Source organism: Dipteris shenzhenensis, chromosome 11 (assembly GCF_047967505.1).
Source record: "Dipteris shenzhenensis isolate YYH24624 ecotype China chromosome 11, Dip_SZ_1.0, whole genome shotgun sequence".
Classification (NCBI taxonomy): domain Eukaryota; kingdom Viridiplantae; phylum Streptophyta; class Polypodiopsida; order Gleicheniales; family Dipteridaceae; genus Dipteris; species Dipteris shenzhenensis.
The window spans coordinates 14,164,126-14,182,553 of record NC_141606.1 but is presented as its reverse complement, the minus strand read 5'-3'; positions in this window follow the sequence as shown (position 1 = coordinate 14,182,553).

Below are 18,428 nucleotides of genomic sequence, written 5' to 3'. Positions count from 1 at the left end.
TCCTAAGGGCTCATTTGAGAAAGACATTTCAAATGGCTAGATTTGATGTGGATGACCGATGTGAAGACATAGCTATTACATTGGAAAGAAAAAAACAAATAAAAAAGACAAAGCTAAATAACAAACAAATTAAAAAATAGAATAAATAAGCAAATCAATATATATGAATGTGAAAAGGGATAGGCAAAAAAGAGTTGAACAAATTAAAAAAAGGAATAAATAAGCAAATCAATATATATGAATGAGAAAAGGGATAGGCAAAAAAGAGTTGGACTATGGAATGTGGAAAGAGAAGAGAAGAGGGAATACAAAAAAGAAGAAAAGATTAAATACGAGAAACACTACAAGACATGGACTACTTTTCGACACCGATACCGATGCTAAATACAAAGATTTTTTTAGAAAACAAGTGGAAAGTGTCAGAATGTCCATTGGTGTGGACGTTGCAAAGAAACCATTCACCATTGGTAAAATATGGCTGACAGTGTTGGTGTGGGCATCAGTGTAGTTATCGGTATCGACATTGTAGTGTTGATACAGGCATCAATATATATCAATGTTTTTGTAGAAGCTTAAAAAAAATTTGGTGGGATAGGGATGGAGCTTGTTTTAGTCCCATCCTACCTCACAGGATTATTTTCTTCATTAAAATCATGATTAAATGTTACAAATGAGGGGGTGTACATTACAAATTTGCAAAGAAGGTCTATAATGTAATGGCAAATATGCCGAAGCAATGAGACACAAAATGGCAAAAGTGCCAAACTCCAAAATGGCAAATCCGTTGAAGTAATGCGCTAATGCACTACAAAATGGCAAAAGTGCCGAATGCATTATGAAAGGGTAGCAGTGCTGAAATACTGGAAGACTAAATGTCCTATCCTACTATTACTCCTCCTCGTCCTCCCTGCCCTCCTCACCCTCGGTCTCTCTGCATGCACCCTCCTCGCCCTCCCTCGCCCTCCTCTTCTGCGAGCCTAACTGATTCTTTTTCATATCCAATCTCTCCGTCTAGATCTTTGGATGAGTCAAATGTGCCTCCCTAAGAATGAAACAAGCTAGAAAAACTAAGAGCATTGATTGTAATACAATGGTGATAGGAGTAAAATGATAATGATTAGGAATAGGGTATACTCATATGATGCACTGCCACCCTCTCCCAATTGATGTGGACTCCTTCTCTCTCCTTCTCCATAAACCATGCCTTGGATCCTATATTGAATGCCCTTCTGTACTCCTCATGATAGCAGAGTATCCATGTGCCGAAAGGTGGCAACATGGGGAAGTGAGTTGGGGTTTCGAGTTGGGGTTTACAGAAGACTATCACAGAGGTGGGTAAACCATTTATGATTTGTTGGAAAAAAAAAACCAAATACAGGCATATAAACACATTATAAATCATAACAGTGCACTCATACAAGAATTGTAAAAAAAATCAGGTTACAAACAATTACAAACAAAAAAATTCAGGGTACAAACAATCACATTACTACTATTCAAAAAATTAAGGGTATTAATAAGCCAATATATATTGCACAAGTCAATATATTCCAAAATGATAATTCTACAAAACTTTATTGCATCTACTCTCCTTTATTCCCTAATCTTTGCCAATCACATCCCCTATCACCCTATTCGCTTCATCCTCCTCAGATCTTGTACGTTTGATTCTTTGATTTTTCCTTCTCTACTTCATCCTCCTTCAATCTTTAAAGTCTCCCCTCCTCTCTTATTTGCCTCACACCACTCCTGTGCTATATCTCTCACTGTTCCCTTTTGGTCTATTGCTCATTCCCTTCTCATCTCTCTCTTGTCGTTCCCTTCTTGTCATTCCCCTCCTTCCAATCCTTCCACTCTGCTACTCCTCATCGCTCTCTTGTCGGTCCCTTCTCGTCGTTCTCTCTTTGGATACTCCCAATGGCCCCTAGCAAAGAAGCTCTGATAGCATACTTGGAGGAGCTGTACCATCAGTATTACAATATAAAGGATGAGGAGGTAGATGTACCATCGCTCCCTAGGGCACATATGTGTCCCTCCACGCATGACACGGACATGAATTATTTCGACTAGGACAAGAAAAATTGTGAAATCTTGGAGGATATTGAGTGTCTGATGAGCTACATCTAAGAGGAAGGACACACACCCAAGGAAGCTCCTTGGAGTAAGGAGCAAAAGAAAAAAGAAGTGAAAGTGTTTTTCCCCATACCGACCTTTAAAGATAGTTTTTCCAATGATAAATTTTTTTCCTTTTCATACATGTTTGATCCTTTGAAAGAATAAAAGTACATGAGCATGTACATCAAGTTTGAAGCTCAAATATTCATGTCCAAGTTTGAGATGAAAAACATCAATGAAGAGCATTTACATCAGCGGCTTAAGTCTAGTGTGCTAAACATGTCTATCTCCAACTCTATACCGAGTTGATCTCCCATACAATGTCATTATGTGCATCTTCCTCTTGGCTCATATTGTGATATTCATCTTCTTCACTGGATCCATTTGGATCAATTGGATCCGAAATTGGTAGTGGCATCTCCATATCCACATATCTAGACTTTGTGGTGCAACTTGGATCACATACCACTATCTTGGATTAGAACGATCTAGATGAAAAACCAACTATATTGAAGATGGGTGCCAAATGCCATCAACTATATGAAGTTATGCTTAAGTACATGTACCAATTGATCTTTAAAAACAAAAGCTTCGATTAATTAAATCATTAGTATGCACCTGCTCACAATGCTCGGGAAGAACAAAAGTATCACTTTCATCGGTCCAACGTTTGGTGGAGTCTATTGCAAAGAAACCACTAATATCTTTTCTCAGTGTTGCATGGGGACCATTGTAAATAGCTCTAAACCATTTTACATCAAGAATGAAAATACTAAATCGTTTGAAATCAATTTCATAGATTTCGAGTATGGTCCCACAATAATCCAACAGCGAGGAGGGAAGATTGGTATCCGAAGCACTTGCTCGGCTATCTTCTGTGAAGTTAGCCATGACTCCACAATGATATGTGACTCTCTTTGAATCAATGCATTCCATGCAAAAATGTCATGCATATGACCATAATGCGCTGTACTTTTATACTGCAAAAGAGCATCATTAAAACAATGAGGATGCATATATTTTATAGCGTATATTGCCACAAATAATTACTTAATTATGTCAAGAGGTAGGAAAATTACATGCATCATATGTTCAGATGATAACTCTCACTCGCACTTGTTTATTGTCTCTGCATCATGTTCGGCTTTACGTAGAGCCAGTTATAGCCAATCAAGTGACATGTGAGTGGGAAGAAGGGTGATATTCTGTGGATATGGTTGCGATCTCCTATACATTACTCTGAATCTCCTCCTTGAATTTATTCTTTCTACTTTTTGCCTCTTCATCCTCAATCCACTTCTGCATCTCCTTGCTATTGAGGATACAGAACTCATTGAATTTATCCATTTGCTCTTTGCTCATCTTTCTTTCAATCCCTTTTCCTTGGGGAACCCTGCCAATGATGCGATCATCATCCTTGTTATGCCAAGCTTGTGGCATATCGGGATCCATGGATGCAAGAAACTCCGTGATATATACTAATGACTCTTGCACAAGCCATCCCTCTACCATGCTTGATTTTGGTCTTGCTCTCTGCCTTATAAATCCCTTCAAAGTTTTCATGAACCGTTTGAGAAAAAACATCCACCGACTATGAACGGTACTTGCAATGGCCACCTCATCAACTATATGCACAAGCAAGTGCACTTGAGTTGTCATAATGCTAGAGGGAAAGTGCTTCTCAAGCAAGCATACAGCTTCGATGGAGTCCACCCTAGACTTCTTAATGCTCGATATGGAGATCTCTTTTTCAGATATCAACCTATTTCACGTGCCCATGTAAGCTTATTAATAATGAATCTACATATTATTCAACTTAAATCGAAGAAAATGCAATCAATGCGATAGTAAGCATACCTCACAATACCACTGATCTTGAATATAGAATTTCTAGCATTTTCTTGTAAGCACCCTTTCACTGTAATTGGGAGGATGAACCATCCAAGCAACAAAGAAGTCATGTCAATAATATAACATAATCATAATTACACTAACGCATCACAATTATCGGTTCACTAATCCTATAGCTTAGAATACCTATAAGACCTTGTTCCAATCATGGCACTTGAGCCCACTAAGCTTACTGTCATTTGAAAATACTCAATAAGATGAGACACAAAGTGTTCACTGGTACAACAAGCAGATAACAATTCTTGTGCATATCACGTATAGTCATTTGGTTGATTCTTCCAACAGCATGCTTTTCTACTGCATTGGGAATGGTTGAAACAGGAAGAACCCATGCAAAAAATATAAAACAACATTGGGTGTGGTCAGATGGTGCTTTCTCTCAATTTAAATCAGCCCATGGATTCTAGTTTATCCTTAGTGAGTGCACTACTAAGAAACCCTAGGTATCATGTAAGTTCAAGGGGTATTAAAAAAACCCCTCAACTAAAAATTCTTCCCCAATAAAAACACCCCTCTTTACTTATGAAGTAAGTGATTTTTTCCTAAAGTGGAATTATTAAACTCTTGTTATTGTAATCCTATTAAAATTTTCCAAAAAGTTGATTTAAAGTACCCCTTCTTTTAAATGCATGTAGTACACTAAAATTTTATGAGGTGAACCCCTCGAGACTTCATCTCAAGGATCAAATCCTTGACTGGTTTAGACATGATGTGGAATTTCTTTGGGTCTAGGCATGGCAAGGGTGAACATGATGGATGCAGTGCTATTATTAAGCAAGCACTGTTAAACACCAATTAAGATGCTCTCAAGAAAAACTCAATGATGCCCATGGTGCTATAACATGGCTTACAGCCAACCTCTTCACAAGAGTGCATTCAACATATAGTAAAAAAAAGCCTTAAGAATATTGTAGCATGCAAAGTGTTCCATGAAGTGAAAGTGGATGAAGTACAAAGAAGAAGCTAGCACAATTGCGAGAAAATTAAAGAAATTCAAGGTCTGCACAACATATGGGGATTTTCAAACAGCCAACTAATTAAAACAAGAAAACTTTCTTGTTTCAACAGTGCGTGCATCATAGGGGATCATGACGATTGTGAGAACATTGCAACTGTGAAGACAAGACATGGGAGCGAGTTCAAGTTTTGCCTCTATGTTCACATGGAGTGACAAACAATGGAGAGATAAACAACTCACCACGGTTTTGGGAGATTTCGATGACCTCACTAACTGTCTAGAAGAGGGGGATAACTTTGTAATTGTCACTGCATGTGGGGAGAATGAGGAAGATGACCCATAAGTCTTTCTATTGCAGTGCACAAAACCTAAGCACAAGGTCGAGGAAGCATTTAAGGATAATTGGGGAACAACCTATGAGAAGTGGGATGTAGTAGTCGGAGATTTGTGGTACAAAAAAACATCCAAGAGAAGCCACAATTATGAACTGCTACATAAGAGTCCACAAACATTTGTGTACTCTCATCTAGTAAGAGCTATCAAGTTCCAGATGCAACCTATGCCACAATGAAAGAAGGGCAAGAGTGTCTTCAAATTGTATTTAGACACACATGAGCACATCTTGGGGTGTCTTGGAGGGGTGGACGAGGACGATTGAGATAGTACTAAGAAAATGTAGTCTCATCGCAAGGAAACAATATTCCACTTATCCTAGAAAATGAAAAATGTATTTGAAACTATGTTTCTTTTGGTAAATCCCAAACTAACCACCACCGCACTTGTTTTTGTAAATCCCAAATGATAAATCCCATGCTTTTTAGTATATCCCTAACAACTCGGCGTGCTGGTTTTTTCAAATTGTTTTTGTAAATCCCATGCCACTTTTTAGTATCTCCCAACATCCACTGCGTTGGTTTTATTAAATCCCATTATGAATCCACACATCCACAAATCCATTCATCTTGTAATAATAGAAGCAAACCACTACATTGGTGGCTATTAATATCCTAGTGCAACCAACCACTACGCTAATGATCACTATCTTGCACTAGTTATTATCGTGCTATCCTAAATTTGTTCTACAATACTATACTAAAATAGTCCCCTTCAGACTGGTTATCTTTAACCGTCAGATTTCAACCACCGAGCTACTTAAAATATTTAAGTACTAACATTGAAGGAGATCAACACAAAATCAGGTGGAGAAAATCCACAAGTCCAAGAAATGTATGCAAGATTTTTACTTTTTCAAAATACAATGACATTTTGCCGAGTGTGCCTTTTCCCTTCTCTAAACTGCCTTTTCTCCCAACCTACTCCCAAACCTCCCTCCCCTTCCTAGACCTCTTTCTCTCTCTCTCTCTCTCTATGTGTGTGTGCGTGTCCATAAACACACACACACACACACACACATGTATATATATATATATATGTATGTATGTATGTATGTATGTATGCATGCATGCATGCATGTATGTATGTATATGCCCTCTCTTTCTCTCAAAGGAATGAACACACTTGGCCTTTGAAAATGGTACTCTTCTTGTAGAAATTAAATAGAAAATGCTGCCATGATTTCCTGCATATAAAAGCATCTACAACATGCAAGTCATCTACGACCATCAAGCACACCCAGCCCTACATTCATATATTCTAGAAGAATTGAGAGATTCACATAATCTACTATGTGCTTGACATTGCTTTCGAGGAACGTTACTATAGCCTCATTGATTTCAGCTAATTTATTCAAGAGTAGGCTAAATTGTTTCACATGCTGCTCTAATTCCATGCTTACTTTCTCAACCTATATCTCTTTTTCTTTTAGGCACCTTGAGACATCCTTAATTTTTCTTAGTCCTAACCTTATGTGCGACTACCTTTCTCCTTGAGGCTTTTGCCATCCATTCTTTCTAAATATGAATAATTGTTACCTCCAATCTCTCCCCAATGGTTTATTAGTTGAGATCAAAAGAGATCATGCAGGTGAGCATAGGTGACCCATCGAGAAAACAATGAACTCGTGGACTTCTTGTCTTCCATTTTGATGAAACTACTTGGGTCAACCAAGTAATTATCATTTTTTTGATACACAAAACATTACATATATTTATTATTATTTGATATATAAAGAAGGGGGGAGAGAGAGAGAGAGAGAGAGAGAGAGAGAGAGAATATATTATCTATAATCTATTTCTTATTATATAATATATTATGTATACACACACACACACAAAACAAAAAAGTATTTATGTAGTTTTAGATATATCTTATAATCTAATTTATTATACTATATATAACCAACAATCTATAATATATATTTTATTACATTATATTATATTTACATATATCTCTACACACACACACACACACATTATACAAGATATTATGCAATATATATTGAATAATATATAATATATTATACAATATAATATTATAATATATATTACATAATATATAATATATTCTCTCACTCTCTCTCTCTTTGTGGCCCCCTCCCCCCCCCCCCCCTCTCTCTCTCTCTCTCTCTCTCTCTCTCTCTGAGACTATGTCAGTAGGGTGTCTAGATTGTGTGGTAGATGATAGGTTGCCATGGATGATTTTTTCATGGTAGTTTTGTTAAGAAGCGAAACTTTTATATTGGTGTCAAAAATTGTATGCCCTAAAAAAAAGTAAAGTTGGAAACATTCGTGAGGATTTGAAACTTTTATGCTACAAAATTTAAAATTTTGGCAGGATTTACATCTTTTACTTTATAATTATGAAGAAAATATATAAAAGCATACTATGTTCTATAAATATGGTAAAACTAAAAAAATTAGCTTGATGATCTTTTGCCAAGATTTAATATAACTAAATAAATGTAGCTTCGATAAAAACATCCATGCCATGGAGGAGGAGGTGTTTGATGATATGGTGTGGGATTTATATGTTCATCAATCTGAAGGGAGGGATGATAGCATGGAGCACGAGGATCTTTTTACAGCAACATCGACTCCACTGTTTGAGGGGTGCACATTCTCTGTTCTACGTGCCTCCCTTGAGTTACTAAACTTGCAAACCATCTATGGATGAGCTATGGATGGAGCAATGCAAGTTTGAATGCATTACTCAAGTAAGCTTTAAAGTCTATTTTGCAAACATGGTGAATTATGCTAGTGGGTCAATTAGTCGAATGCTTTTCCTCATTTACGGTCTTCACATGCAGGCTATTGTGTAAAATGCTTCCAAGGTAGAATAAATTACTGACCTCAAAAGATATGGCAAGGCAACATGTGACCTCTCTTAGAGGATTAGATTACAAGTGCATCCATGCATGCCTCAACGATTGCGTTTTGTTTGGTGGACTACATAAGGATGCAAGAGAGTGTCCTACTTGTGGAGAGGCAAGATATAGACTAGATCTCAAAACTTTGGATGTGCCTCGTAAGGTTCTACGACATTTTCCCATAATCCCTTGCATCCAACATAGGTCCATTGCAGAGCTCATGTCATGGCACTCCTCCCATCGATCAATCGATGGCAAGTGGAGAACTCCCGCAGACACTCTTGCATGGAAGCATATTGAAGACACATGGCCAAGCTTCAAGGAAGAACCTAGGAGCTTGAGACTTGGATTGGGATGGTGTGAACCCATTTGGTCTCAAAAGCACCTCTTACAATGGATGGCCAGTGATATTGGTGAATTATAATCTTCCAACCTCTATGGCGATTAAGAATAGTCAAAAATCCTAATGTTTATTTGGAGCCTTTTATTGATGAGCTAGAGATACTTTGGAGAGGTATCGAGGTGCATGATGTGAGCGGGCCTCTTTCATCACGAGACTTCAACTACAAAGCAGTCTTGATGTGGACGATGCATGAGTTCCCAGGCTATGGCTAGTGTTCAGGTAAGCATTGCACTTCCAATTATGAGTAGGCAAAGGATGTGGCACCCTAAACCCACCTTCAACTCTTAATTGCATCTATTGTTCAGGTCTCACTACATCGGGTTACCATGGATGTCCTGTTTGTGGTCCTTCGCTTGTTGCCTCACGGGCAGAAGCATTGAATAAGGTCATCTGTGAGAATCACCATCGATTTCTCCCACCTGATCATCCTAGATATGTTTCCCCTTCAAATGAAGTCCTCCCACAATCACTCACTATGGGAGATTGGATGAGAATTTGGGATGGTTCCATGACTCCTCCACCACTTGGCATGAGCCGGTAAGGGTTTGTAACTATTGTGTGCTATATTGGTTGGAAATAAAGATTTCCCGCTAACACCAGCTTTTGATTAGATACTCCATCTTTTATCATTTACCATATTGGTCCCACCTCAAGGTCAATCACCTGCTCGATTCCATGCATATCTTCAAGAATTTGGCATCTACCATTTGGGAACATTTGAATGGGACACGAGATTTTGCAGGCATAAGGGAGGATCTATGTACCACAGGGAGGATGCATGAAGCTTGGCCACAAGAGAGATCAAATGGGTGTGTTTTTTTACCTCGTGCACCATGGAGGTTATCAAAGCTAGAGATGGTGGTGGTGAAGCGCACTATTACTACAATTCATACTCCCATTGGATGCATGAGGTGTTTGAAGGGGGCCTTTACAAAAGAGCAAGAAAAGAGGTGTAGAGAAATTATATGGCTTGAAATCTCATGATTGGCACAAGATACTCCAAGTAAGTATTTTATGTGCATAATATATTTTTCCTTTCAAATTAGAAGCAACTAATCAACCACCTCCTCTGTGTTCATCATACTACCTACTAGCATTTCTCGTAGTGCATCGAAGGATGTGAAGGATTGTATTTACAAGATGGGTGAGCTTGTGAGGTACTTTACATGATACAAAATGTGATGCGTATCAATGCTCCATGCAAGGTGTTCATATTGCTAATATGGTGTACTTTTTCATTTCTAGGTATGTGAGCTCAAAGGAAATAGATCCCACCAGGCTTGAGAATGCTCGAATTATGTCAGTGGAGGTGGTTTGTTTAGTGGAGGAGACATTTCCACGTTCTATTCTCACAAGCCAACTACATCTCATAGTGCATTTGGTGGATGAGATTGCTATATGTAGTACTATGCATGCACGATGGTTGTTCTTCCTCGAGCACTTCGTGAAGACCTTGAAGGGCTTTGTGAGACAAAATGCAAGACCCAAAGGTAGCATGGCCAAGGGTTGGTTGGTACAAGAGTCACTTGTATATATTTCTGAGTTTCTTGTTGATGTGGATAGCTCTCTCCCATGACTATGGAGAGATGATGAAGACCTAAGGATGACCTCTATTGTGCCTCAAGGGAAAGGACGCAACAAAGTAATAGACACAGAGTTGCTTAATAATATCAACCTCTATTGCGTGCTTAATACTGATGTGATGAAAAGATGGGTAACAAGATATGAGGATGCAAAGGCAAGAAGACAAGAAGAAAGGGCCCTCTTTCGTACACACCACAGATCTCATGTGCCATACCCTCAGTATCTAAGAGCACTTCCAAAGGATATTCATGTGGATTGGCTACTTGACGAAATGGAGAAAGCAGAGAAAGATGAGGGGATGCATATCACAATGGAAGAATGGGAGTATGCTAGGGGATGCATGAGCAAGGTCAGTATATAGAATGTTATGCATAAGTTAGGAGCTTTCAATAATTTAGATTGCTTATTTAATTGATTTTATCTTGGTGTAGTGCACTATGTTCAATGCTATATGGTGTGAGGGCAAGCATTTTCGAACACAATGGATTGATGATAAGAGAAACACACAAGATTGCAGCATCATTGCTAGCTTTGAGGGAGCCAATGGAGCCATGGATGATTATTGTGGCATAATCCAAGATATTATTAAGCTTGACTTTTGATGCTTCTTTGTATATGTTTTGGATGTAAAGTGGTTTAAGGACATGGTGGAAAGAGGCCCTAATGCAACAATCAAATGCCATGCAAGTGGCTTTATAACTATTGACTCCACAAAGTTTTGGCAAAGTAAGGACACACTAGTACTACTGCAACAATGTGAACAGGTACTGTACACACATATAAAAAGACTCACTTTTAAATATTTGATACCTTCGATGCAAGGAAAATAACATGATTGTATTTTTGTTTGAATTAGGTTGTCTATCAACCAATGGTGGATAATACTAGATGGTGGCATGTCATACCTATTATGCCACGTTCCAAAGTGATGCATAGTACATTTACTAATATGGAGCGTAAGGAGGATGATCATGGCCATGGAGGTGATGATAACCATGATACGAGAGAGGAGGATGATCATGAGATAGGAGATACAGATATTGAGGACATTACCCGTGAGGACGAGCCTACCATCGGTGATGTTGATTTCGATGAGCACATGAGTAGCACAAGTAGTAGTGGGTTGAATGTATTTGTAGATCTAAACACTTGTTTGGATTTTGAAGTAGATTATTTGGAAAGGGTTGATCTCATTGAGGATGAGATTGAACCGTAGCCCATCATTAATATTGGCAAAACTATTTTATATATTGTCTCATTCTCCTCACCTCACTTAATTTTTGTATATGTGGGTTTGCAAAAAAGCATTGATGTTTTTGTTAAAATTATGTGCTTTGGTAATCGTGCGCAATGTTTGGAAAGCAGTGATGTACACCAAAATCTCACTTTTTGTATTATCTATTTTGCATCTAAATACACGTCTAATTCTCAGTGTAGACACACTAATAGATGTGCTAATACACGCGCAAAGAGATGCGCTGATAGACGCAGTGTTAGACGGGCCTGTATCTTCTCAGTGTAGAAGCACTAATAGACGTGTCAATACATGTGCAAATAGATGCACTGTTAGACACGCTATTAGATGTGGTTGTAATTTCTCTATTCAAGCAATGCCTATAGATGCGCCCGCTATTTTGCATGTCTATCAAGTGCGTCTATAGTTCCTTTGTGTTGTTGTGACATATACACATCAATATGCATGCCTCTATGGTCATTCATATGTTCATGAATATGAGCACATATCGATGAGCATACTGACGAGCATATTATCGATGACCATACTGACATTGATACTTACCAACAAAAATTACAAAAGATATTCTCAATAGAATTTAACCTAAAAATTTATTGAAGATAAAAATCTTAAGAACATGTACACAAAGTTTGGGATCTATATTCATGATATAAGTTAGTACCACTACTAACACTCTCGAAATTTTTTGTAGTAGGACCCTAATTGATTTTGATTAAATAGAATTTAAGGTGATTTGATAATAAGAATATCTCATTTTTTCTAACATCTTCTGATAAGCATTAATCTTTCACTTTGCATGTCAAAATAAGATTTAAAATTTGCTAGTCAATAAAAATTAAGAGAATTTAACTTTAAGGTGATGTGATAGGTATTCCAAGCATTTGTCTCAAGTGTCCATGCTTCCTTGCACTGCACGTCCAAAAGCATGTCTTAACCTTGCAACCCTTCTCCCCTCTCCTCCAACCCTGCAACCCACCCTCTCCCTCTCCTCCTTCCTCCTTCTCCTTCCTCCTTCTCCTCCTCCTCCCTCCTCCTCCTCCTCCTACTCCTCCCTCCTCCTCCTCCTCCTCTCTCCTCCCCCTCCCTCCTCCTCTTTCCTCCTCCTCCTTCCTCCTCTCTCTTCTTTCACCCATGCTCTTACACCTTCTTCCTCTCCCACTCCTATGCTTTCCTAAACCCTTAAAATCCATGATCTACGAGGGAGACGAGTTCTCCACCATGTACTCTACTCTGAACCTTGGATCCTCCTTCTAACCTTGGACCCCTTCTAAACCTTGGAACCTCCTTCTGAACCTTGGAACTCCTCCTAAACCCTGGAACTCTTTCTAAACCCTGGAACCTCCTTCTGAACCCTTAAACTCTTCCTAAACCCTGGAACTCTTCCTAAACCCTTGAACTCTTTCTGAACCCTAGAACCTCCTTCTGAACCCTTAAACTCCTCCTAAACCCTACAACCCCCAATGAAGGTGAAAGCCTTCATTACCCCAACAACGATGGTTTACGTGCCTTTTACACATGCTTGCACTTTGTTTGCTTACCACACTTAAGCCTACGTCTCTCACCGGAACACGACTCGAGGTCCTAAGATACACATATACTACAACGACAATCCCAATATATCTGTAGGTGACAAAAAGCCTCGGAACCCTGCAACATAGAAATCCCAGCTCTTCCTACGAAAGCAGTAGGAAAGAGCCAACATTTGGCGCAACTTTGTGATACAACTTTGTGTTACAGCTAATCTGTGAAGAACTTTGCATATTGCTTGTCCGGTATGCATGCAAAACATATGGCAAAATCTCATCCCAGTTCTAGTGCAATGGGTCCATGTACATGGAAAGCATCCTCTTGATCATTTTGACAAAATATGAAGAGGGGAGAGGAGAAGAGTGGAGATGAGGAGAGAGGGCACAGCTAGAGAGCACACCACAAATGACTAACTATACACTAGAATTAGTTGAAAAAATAGAATATATACAAACGCTTTCAGGGTTAGGGTTAGGGGATCTAACCCTTTCCTTCATAGCACTCTATAAGGTTAGTGCTATGCACATATGATCACGTGATGGTGCTATGCACAGTGTATCTTCTTGATGTCAAGAATGCATTTCTCAATGGTTATCTAGACGAGGAAGTCTACATGCAACAACCAGCCGGTTATGTTGAACCAGGAAAAGAGAACAAGGTTTGCCATCTCAAGAAAAGTCTCTACGGCTTAAAGCAAGCACCCAGAAGTTGGTACAACAAAATTGACAAGTATTTTGCTGATCTGGGATACATGAAGTCCAATGCAGATCATACTCTCTACTACAAAGTTCAAGGGGAAGATATTACTATTGCACTTTTGTACGTAGATGATCTGATTGTGACAGGAAGCAAGGATAGCTTCATCAGAAAACTAAAACAAGACTTATCTGCAGAGTTCGACATGAAAGATCTTGGACTTATGCACTATTGTCTTGGAATTGAGTTCTGGAGAGATTCAGATAGCACATTCATGAGTCAGCTCAAATATGTTGACAATCTCCTGAAGAAGTTTCTTATGGCAGATTGCAAGATTGCAGCCACTCCCATGGAACAGAGTTTGAAACTTACTAAAGATTCAGAAAAGCCTACAGCCAATGACAGATACTACAGGCAACTCATTGGATCTCTTATATATCTGACAATCACACGGCCAGATATTTGTTATGCAGTAAGCTCACTAGCACAGTTTATGGCAAATCCAAAACAGTCTCACTGGAATGCAGCCAAAAGAGTCTTGAGATACATCAGAGGTACAAGAATATTTGGGATAGAATATAGAGGAAGTCATCCACGGTTGCATGGATACTGTGACAGTGACTATGCTGGAGATCATGACACCAGGAGATCGACACAGGGATATGCATTTTTCCTTGGTCAAGGTGCTATATCATGGTTGTCAAACAAACAGCCAACTGTTTCTTTGTCTTCGACTGAAGCAGAATATAGAGCACTCACTACAGGTGCATGTGAGGCTATATGGCTCAGAATACTATTGTCAGAAACAGATTACTTTGATGAGTCAAAGCCAACAACAATATACTGTGATAATCAATCGGCTCAAGCATTGGCCAAAAATCCAGTATATCACTCCAGAACAAAGCACATTGATGTCAGAGAGCACTTCATCAGAGAAAGAGTGTTACTTGGTGACATCACACTGCAACATTGTGATAGCAAAGAAAATGTTGCAGACATCTTTACCAAACCACTCGGTAAAGAGCTTTTCGAGAAACACCGACTAGCTCTTGGTTTGATGCAGAGGAAGGACATTCCCATTAAAGGGGTGTGATGGAATGTAATGCTCAGTCCTTCTTCGATTCCCCAGAATCATCATCTTGAGGGAAGGCCTACTTCATGATGTTGATCTTGAGGGAAGGTGTTGAGAGTTCACGCTCAATTCCATTTACTGAGTGTCGCTAGTGATATCAAGAACCGTATGGAATCCATCTTTGCTACTGGAGCATAAGTCTCATCATAATCTTGGCCATATTGTTGTGCAAATCCTTTTGCAACTAATCTGGCTTTGTATCTCTGAATACTACCATCTGGATTGTACTTCACTTTGTATACCCATTTGTTGGCTATGGCCTTCTTTCCTGGTGGAAGGTCGCATAATTCCCAAGTGTTATTTTTATACAAAGCATCCATTTCTTCATTCATAGCAGTTTGCCATTCTGGCTTGTCTACTGCGTCTTCGAAGTACACTGGCTCTTTTGTAGCCATGATGGTAGTCATAAGAGCATAGTTAGTGGTTTCCACCTGAATTGCTTTGCCTTTCTGAGCATATGTCAATCTGGCTGGTGGTCTGCTTTCCCTAGTAGACCGTCTGAGCTGCTGTGGCGCTATTTGGGGTGTTGCTGGCAATTCTTGCTCTTCTTCATCAACCGGTTCTGTAGGTGACTGTGAAGTCGATGCTTCTATCTCCTGTGTAGGTGAGGTTTTCCATTCTGATTCCTCATCGAAGATTACATCTCTAGAGATAATGACTTTGCGGTTGATGGGATCATACAATTTGTATGCTTTGCTTTCTTCACTGTAGCCAACCATGATGCATTTGCATGACTTCGCATCCAATTTCCTGCGATGATCATCATGTATGTGGGCATATGCTATGCAACCAAATATGCGGAGATGCCCAATGCGTGGCTTGTGTCCAATGAATGCTTCATAAGGAGTCATACCTTGTATCGGTTCGGTAGAAAGCTGATTAAGCAAGTAGTTAGCTGTAGCTATTGCTTCTACCCAATACTGATTCGGAAGATGCTTTTCACTAAGCATTGCTCTAGCACTGTCGGCTAAAGTCCCATTCTTCCTTTCAGCTCTTGCATTTTGCTGAGGAGTATCTGCACATGTGAATTGTCTTCGAATGCCGTGATTTTTGCAAAAGTTCATGAAGGCTGAAGACATGTATTCACCTCCTCTGTCTGATCTCATGACCTTGATCTTTCTGCCTGTTTGGTTTTCTACCATGGCTTTAAATTCCTGAAATCTGGCAAACACTTCAGATTTCTCTTTCAGAAAGTAGACCCAACAATATCTGCTGTAGTCGTCGATGAAGGTCAAGTAATAAAGTGAACCATTGATGCTGCGGGTCTGGGCATAACCCCATACATCTGTATGAATCAAATCAAGAATACCTCGTGCACGAGAGGTACTTCTGACAAAGTTGGTTCTGTTTTGTTTGCCGAAGCAGCATGCTTCACAAACCTTTCCAAGAAACTGTAGCTTCGGAATCCCAATTGCCATATTTTGATTCCTGAGATCTAACAAGTACTTGAAGTTGACATGACCATATCTCTTGTGCCATTTTACAGATAGTGGCATCTGTTGCATTTGAGCTGACATGGCATGCTTATCTGGTACTGTAGCTAGCATCCTGTATAAGCATCCTTCCTTGACACCTTTTGCTACTAGCTGACCTCTTTTGGATTTGTCTCTGATAGTGCATTCATCACCATCGAAGATGACTTTGTAGTTGTGTTCCGTCATTGGACCTACTGACAAAAGGTTCTTGCTGAGCTTCGGAACATAGAGCACATCTTTGACTAATCCTTTTGTACCAGTGAAATTGTTCATGGGGATAACACCTGTCCCTTGAACCGGATTCGGTGTATTGTCTGCTGTGTAGATGACATTCTTTTGACCTTCTAATGGCTTCATTTCTGTGAACCATTCCTGGTGATTTGTCATATGAGATGATGCACCGCTGTCGATGTACCAAGGATCCTGTTCCACTTGGTCGACTTGATAACTGAAATCCTCTTTAAGATTGAAATTAGTGTCTAGGTGCATTGTATCAGTCTGATGCAATTCCTCACTTGCAAGAAACATATTGCCATGTTCATTTGCAAAATGACTGTGACTAGAATGTCCACCACGATGATTTCCTCTTCCTCGGGAAGTCCCTCGATTACTGTTGGATTGACCGCCTTGGTCATACTGCTTCTTGCGGCAATCTCTTTCATAGTGTCCAAACTTGTGACAATAGTTGCATTGAATGTTTGACACATTGGTGGATGCATTCCCTCGTCCTTGGAATCTTCCTCGGTTGGAATGATTTCCTCTTTGCTGATTCTGATGTTGCTGAGGATGATGCTGATGCTGACTTTGATTTTGTTGATGATGACCACTTTTCTGATATGATCTACCTCTGTTTCTGCCTTTGCCTCTGCTTCTGTCTGAAGCTGTGAATGCCTGATCATTAGAATGACCTTTACGTGCTTGAATGGCCTGAGTCCTGAGTTCTTCACCAAGTAGAACTGACTGAAGTTCTTCCAGTGTTGGAATTTGCCGTTGGATGGCAATACTCTGAACTAGATTCTCATATCCTTCTCCTAGTCCATTCAGGATTACTTGAACCATTTCTGCGGGATTCATAGTCTCTCCTGTTGCAGCAAAAGTTGATTGTTGTAGTCTTTGATGCGGAGTACATAAGCATGACCGGTTTCACTGCTGTTGTGGAAACTCTGGTTGATCTGGTTTCTCAGGGTGAGAATCCTGGATGTGTTTTTGGACTTGTAGAGAGCTGCGAACATATCCCATGCTTCTTTTGATGTCTTGACTGTGTTGAGCTGTCCTAGCATGACATCTTGCACATTTTGCTTGATCAGGTGATAGGCATACTTGTCTTTCTTATCCCATTCTGCTTGAGCTCAGGCAATGGCAGGATCTGCTGCTACTGGTGCTGAAACTGTTTGTGTAGATGTAGATCCCGATGTAGATCCTATTGCTGGTATTGTGACAACAGATGGAGTAGAGCTACTGGTGGCTGGATCGGCCAATGGTCTAGGTATAGATCCATCGACATACTCCCATTTGTCCTGAAGCACAAGAATGGTCTCCATTCGGTATTTCCATGTACCGTAATTGGAGTTGTCTAACTTAGCAGATGCCTCCAGATTGAGGTTGCTAGTCGACATGGTGCAAACAATGTACTCAAAAAGTGTCCTGGAAAACTCTGTATGAATCAACTGCAAATACACTGAAGATGCCAAGTGAAATCTCTGTACCGTCAGTGAAGATAGAACTGCAGTAAATAAGATCTGACCTATGTTACAAGGCTTGTGGCAATGATGCCAGGAAAGCCAAGAGGCTTTACAAGGCTGAAAAAATGATGTGCACCATGCCGTGAGATAGCCAAATAGGCTTTACAATGGTGGCATGTGTGTGTGAAATCAAGTGCTATCTGCCCACTGAATCAATCTGCAATGCCTCTGTACTCTGAAGTCTGCTCACTGAACTGATGAACGTAAGGTTTCAGGTAATGTAATGATGTGAAATCGGATGTGAGCGTATGGACTGACTCCGAGTAGGTACTAGTCCGGGAATTTCGGGCATGGCTTAGATTGGCAACTTGGGGAATTCAAAGCGTCCCCTCTATGGCGATCTAGTCTACTCTGATCTAGATCTA